This window comes from Nanorana parkeri, unplaced genomic scaffold (genome assembly GCF_000935625.1).
Source record: "Nanorana parkeri isolate BGI_ZX_2015 unplaced genomic scaffold, ASM93562v1 scaffold1586, whole genome shotgun sequence".
In the NCBI taxonomy this organism is placed as follows: Eukaryota; Metazoa; Chordata; class Amphibia; order Anura; family Dicroglossidae; genus Nanorana; species Nanorana parkeri.
Genome location: NW_017307854.1, coordinates 303,556 through 310,463, shown reverse-complemented (window position 1 = coordinate 310,463; position 6,908 = coordinate 303,556).

The window sequence follows — 6,908 nt, the reverse complement described above, 5'->3', positions numbered from 1 at the left end:
ATCCTTCCAAACTGTATGTACAACAAAACAAAATATGGGCTATTTGACTCTTTCATTACGTGCTGACCTAAATTTGTAAAAGCCATTAAGATTCCTAATTTTTTTCAATACACATTGTTACATTTCTTAAGACTGTGGAGATACATAGGGAATCTAGTTGATTAAACTAAGCCATTGGACATTTTTTTAAATATAAAAAGTAATAAAGTCCTGCAGTTATGGTGAAGGAACAAGTGCCCCGAACCCTAACCCATCGAGGCAGTTTGGTATTTGTATAACTCCTCCCGAGGGCTCTCATCAGGACTTTAGAAAAGGCCAAATATAAACAGATAAAACTTTGCCTTTTAGGAATGACACCCTCAATATCTAGAAAGAGCTTTAAGAAGTTATCAATTTTACTCTACCTCATAACTCCACAGAATTCCGGATCTTTATATATTGTTCCAACTTCAGATAAGAAAGACGGACATGGCCCATAGCAGTCATCCCAACAATTGGAACATTCTTCTTTCACTTTCCAACTCTTACCAAACTCTACCACATTGGAGACGAGGACTCCCTCAGAGGTCTCCATGTCATCATCTCTGTTACCATTATAGTTGCCGCACAAACCGCAGACATTCTCAAAGAAGCTGCTGGGAATCTTGATAAACAAGAAGAAATCCCAATCGTAACGTAACCGGATGAATTGGGTCTCCAGTAACATATGAAAACCAGTGGCTAAAATGCGTATCCTTCCGTAATCCAGAAATATGGGAAGAGCCCATCTGATATTGTTCACCTAATAAATGCAAACACAAAATATATATTGTCTGTAAAAATCATGTCATTTTTCATCAATGTTATTTTATTTGTTACCTTTTATTAAGATTTATTGGATCACTTAGATTTGCATTCTGTGGACTCCTTCCACCTTTTTTGATTTCTATTTATTGGATAAAGGGCTTAGAATCATATGTTGATGACTGGTTATCATATACTTTTATTTGTCCCGAAGTTTACTAGGATTTGTATTATAAAGCAACAGACTGCTGTATAAATTAAAGGAGACCTATGGGGTTATGGCTTTTCCCCATAGTTCTCTGAAGGGTAATGGGAGGACACAAACTAGCGTCCTCCCGTCACCCAAAGCTCAGTATACCGCGAGCTACAGCTCGCGGTATACTGAGACGCCGCAGCTGAAACGGATCCCAACAATTATGTCTGGATCTGCCCAGCTGCGTGAGTGACAACTGGCTCTGCCTATTTAGAGGCAGAGCCAGCTGTACCCGCCCCTCCCCCATCAGTCAGCGCTGGAGCATTGGACAGGGGAGGGGAGAATCCAGTCACTCCCCTGTCACGGCTCTCTGCAGTGACAGGATCGAGAAGTGAGCAAGCACCGATATGTGTTCGCTCACTTCCCGATCTACAGAGCCGACATGTGACAGTTTCATTGTCACAGGTCGGCTCAGATTATGAGGCTGAGTGAAAAGCGCTCACCTCATAATTCTCTATTAAGACCGGATGGATAGAATTACAAACCCTTTGGCAGGTAACACGACTCCCATAGATGTATATTTAGCTGTCTTCCCGGAGTTCAGCATTAATACGTTCAATAAACACATTAAATCACTCACCCTAGCAAATCCAAATTCATACTGCACCAAGGTGATATTGTATACATCAATATGTATGGACACCTCTGCAATGTAAGAGCTTTCCCTTGATCCATGGTTATTATATTTTGCCACAATGGCAAATTCTGGTAGGGTGTTATCACCTCCTTGTAAACATGTCTTGGCTACAGTGTAAGCACACGTTCCTTGGAAATCGTAATTAAGTCCATCAAAAGTTTGGTAGTGAGGGTCTCCCCAGATCCGGCAGATGGCTTCACTCTCAGGTATGCAGAGAGGTTTTCCTTCGATAATGTGGCAGGATTCCATTTTTCTGCAACGTTTGCTGGCACATGGATTGTTACCTTCATTAAAAAGAAACAACAAAGCATTGCGCATAGATTGGGATGTTAAAGTGACACTAAACTCAGGAGTTAAACCTTAAAAATGCATTCAAGTACCCAAACTATTAACAATAATGTATCTTATTATTGGAGGAGAGGGACGTAGACGAACAGCTGAGAGGCCCTTAAGACAAGTACAGCAGAGCAACAGGGAAGAGAAGGAAGGAGGGGAAAGACCAAATTATAGAAAGAAGAGACCAGTTCTAGGACACATGCAAAGGAAATCCTAGGAAATGTGACACATGAAGAATTATAATAGGAGGAGGAAGAAGGATGCAAGCAGGGCAGGTGACACTAAATCTTAAAAAAGCATTCAAGTCCCTTAATTATGAACAACAATGTATCTTATTTGTGTATCACCCGGCTGTAGATCCTCCAATCATCTCTGAATTAGTGCTGACACTGTCTTTCCTTCTAGAGGGGGGCTACGTCTGTTCCCCATGCTCCCTGTGTGTGTTGTAAAGTAGTCACCGCTCCAAGCTCACTCCCGGGATGGACTACAATCTCAAGTTTAGTGTACTGATTTGTATTGAGATTGTAGTCTATCCTGGGAGCAAGCTTGGAGCGGTGACTACTTTGCAACACACACAGGGACCATGCGGGAACAAAAGTAGCCCCCCCTCCAGAAGGAAGGACAGTCCCAGATAGCAAGAAATTGTGCTGCAAGTTAGAAAATGACTTGCTAAACTTTTGCAGACTTGCCAAGCTTCACAATTTTGTTGCACAATTACAGCAAGTCTGCATTGCAAGTCTCCAGACCAGCAAGCTTGCAGAGCTCTTGCTAAGACCTGCAGGACTCTTGCTGTAGACTTGCCAAGCAAATTTGCTACAAATTCAAAAAGTGTCAACTAGAACTTGTGCTGCAAGTATTCTGCAAGTCTACAACTTGCCAGGAATATGTGCAGCAAGTTAACAAAATTACAATTTAACCCCCGACACAAGTTTGTGGCAAGTTATCCTTGCTATCTGGGGTGTCAGCACCAATTCAGAGATGATTTGAGGATCTACAGCCGAGTGATACACAAATAAGATACATTTTTGTTAATAAGTAAGGTACTTAAATGCAAAACTATTCTAGTAAAAGCGCATTGGACAGACAACAAATGTGTTTCTTTTTCATTTAGAGGAAAAAGAAAATGGACTTACTCTTTAAACAAACTCCAGATAGTCCATAACTTTCCTGACTTGAAATGCCAACACTCAACACCGATAACGGTGATGTCAAATGGCTCACAACATGGGACTTGTATTTTTGCCCATAGCGGTACAGGGCCCATGAGTATTTTGTCCCAGGAATCGGTTTCCAGTTGATATATTGAAGGCTTATCCTGTTAAACTTAACCCCAACAACACTGGGTGTCATGGTCGTAATCAACACTGCGTTGGTGATGTTCTGAAGACCATGAACGTAGTATTTAGTGCAAAACCTGGAAATGTCAGGAAGCGCGATGAAGAAGGCATCAAACTGAGCTTTCTCATTTATGCCACCGGTGCAGTAATACAAAACCTGGATGGATACATTTGAGGTGATTGCTAAGGGCGCGTTGTATTGGATCCAGAGGGTTCTTACATCTCCACTGTGAAGTACAATGCTGTCAGTTTTAAGGCTTGATGTGTAATTTATTTCCGTGTACTGAGAAGCGGCCACATACAGAATATCATAACGGAACTGGTAAGGTATAGGAGCCACAAAATACTCTTTCCCCCAGTTGGACACTGGATTTAGCTGCTCAAAGACATGATCACAATGTCTATTTCTCCAAGAGCAGGTGACTCCACTAAGCACGGCCACCAAATTAGTTGACAGAACCTTCGTCCCTGATAGATCTCTTGAGCTTTGTAACTGGAAGACCTGGAAAGGTCTGAGGTCCACAATAAAAGGATCATTGGAAGTAATATTGGCCCCGTCAAACATAACCCACCCCTTCACAAAGATAGAAACTTTGGAGGGCAAATTATAATTGACAACAACAAACTCCTTTAAATTTTCAACAGGCTCCTCGCCGGGAGTAACAATGTAGTAGGTGTAGTCTAGCTGGTCTACTGGAAGCACTATAGTGCGGTCAGAGGAATTGACCTTTGAGCTCACCATTATCACGGAAATATCATGGCTGGCGGTCACTAGGACAGAGGAATTGGAAAAGCCTGAGCCAACCACTTCAATATCCTTTGGCAAGATGAAATTCTTTGACTCTCCGTTATTGAGATTTAAACTTTGTCTGTAATTTCTGTTGATCACGGAGACACTGACAGTGGTTAGGGCACTGAAAGCAGTGATAGTAAGTGCAAACTTAGAATCGGCTGAGGAACTGTTGGAGTTTTGAAGGAAGGCCGTGATGAATTCTTGTCCAATGTGCATGGTAAAGCCTCGACCTTAGAAAAAGATAATGGATGATGTATTAGTTTGGTTTTGGAAAGAAGGACTAGAATGTCTACTGGGAGCTGAACTCCGGGATTAACAAATATTGTCTAAATACAAGAGTCATGTGTGTTCTTACTTGAATCTTGGTGAGCTTCGTGTATTTCTTCCAGATCTGTGCAGTAATCTAGTGTAAGACTGGTCTTGTCTCCACCCCCCCCCTGCAGTAAAGACTGCTCACCGCTGCTCTCTCTCCTTGTGCAGGGTGACTGGTCATGTCTCCGCCCCTCCTGTAATAAAGACCGGTCACTGCTGCTCTCTCGCCTTGTGCAGGGTGACTGGTCTTGTCTCCGCCCCCCTCCTGTAATAAAGACTGGTCACTGCTGCTCTCTCGCCTTGTGCAGGGTGACTGGTCTTATCTCCGGCCCCCTCCTGTAATAAAGACCGGTCACTGCTGCTCTCTCGCCTTGTGCAGGGTGAATGATCTTGTCTCCGCCCCCTCCTGTAATAAAGACCAGTCACTGCCGCTCTCTCTCCTTGTGCAGGGTGACTGGTCTTGTCTCCTCCCCCTCCTGTAATAAAGACCGCTCACTGCTGCTCTCTCTCCCCTTGTGCAGGGTGACTGGTCTTATCTCCGGCCCCCTCCTGTAATAAAGACCGATCACTGCTGCTCTCTCGCCTTGTGCAGGGTGAATGATCTTGTCTCCGCCCCCTCCTGTAATAAAGACCACTCACTGCTGCTCTATCTCTTTGTGCAGGGTGACTGGTCTTGTCTCCACCTCCCCTTCCTTTAGTTTATAGTGGATGGTGCCTGCTGGGTCCCTGCCACAGCTCTCCTGTTTGTACAGGCTATATGCAGAACAATGATGTCGCTGCTTCATGTACAATGGGATGACTGGGCTTGCAAGCTGTATGTGTTCTTATTGTGGAGTTTTTCACTCATTTATTGCACTGTTGGACAAAGCATCTGAGAAGATACTGTCAGTGCCATACCAATGGTTGGGACCCTGAATACTTATATTTCAACCTAGTATACCTGAAAGAAATACATGAATGCATGTGATAGTTTCCAAGGCACACCCTTCATCAAGGCTTAATATGATGCTGAAATGTGGGCTGAAGTGGTGCTTCAGTAGCTGATTCAAGCCAGCATACTCTAATTTTGAACCTTTTCAAGTCCAGTATCACTTCGGTCCAATTTTCAGCAGTATTTTGAGCCCTGATGAGCGGGGTTCCTGAGAACCCCTAAAATGTAAAGAAAGAAAGATAGATAGATAGATAGATAGATAGATAGATTGATTCAAGCCAGCATACTCTAATTTTGAACCTTTTCAAGTCCAGTATCACTTCGGTCCAATTTTCAGCAGTATTTTGAGCCCTGATGAGCGGGGTTCCTGAGAACCCCTAAAATGTAAAGAAAGAAAGATAGATAGATAGATAGATAGATAGATAGATAGATAGATAGATAGATAGATAGATAGATAGATAGACAGAATTCAGGGTTATAGATGCTCCTTTAATCTCTTCCTGACCTGGTCTGGTGTCAAAAATGGCCACCTCATTAATTTTCTTTGTTTTATTTTCACGAAAAGAAAAGTCAGTGAAAAATGTTTAACAAAAATGTTTCAAGCTACAGTACACAAATAATGATCAAGTACATGCAAAAAAAAAAAGAAAAGATAAAGAAAAATATACTCACCTGATCCTTGGTCACGCTTGGCTGCCAGACAAGTCCTTCAGCCTCTGGTGGTCTAAGGACCCGTGACATCCTCACATCTAAAGCAGGTGCATGAGACGTGAGGATGCCAAGAGATATTCCTTCTACAGAGTTGAGGGGGGGTAAGGAGGGAGGTGAGCATTTTCCAAAGCAGGACCAAGGATCAGGTGAGTATATTCTCTTTGTGTTAGACCAAAATGAGCAGTTAACCCTTGCAGCGTAGTTGGTGGTCAGGGGCGGACTGGGCCGGGGGGCAATTGGGCCTCTCTGATGCCTTTAGAAACGGCCCCCGCCGGCGCCGCCACAGCGGTAATCACTCTTTTTTTTTCTCTCCCCTCACGGCCGTTCTGCTGCAGCGGCCGAAAGTGGAGAGATACAAGAAGTGATTGCCGCTGCACCGGCTCCGGCGGGGGCCGTTTTTACAGGAGGAGAAGAATTCTTTGATGCCCGTGTACCGATCGGGCTCCTCGGCGGCCACGGACGGCAGCAGCTCCCTCCCCTTTCAGCTGCTATAGGCTGGGAGGGAGACTGCACACGATTGGCTGGCAGCATAGTTATGCTGTGCGGGACCAAAAGGCAGGAGACACCGCGATGCGGCTGAAGACATGCATGCAACTTCACTGCCCCCCTCCCCCCACCACCAGGAGAGAAGGAGAAGAGGGCACAGCACCTGAAGAAGGAAGGAAAAGTACCACTGTAAGTACCTGTTCTTTCTACCTGACCTCTACATTCCCCCACTGGCCTCTGCACTGCATACATACTGACCGCTGACCTCTACATTCCCCCGCTGGCCTCTGCACTGCATACATACTGACCGCTGACCTCTACATTCCCCC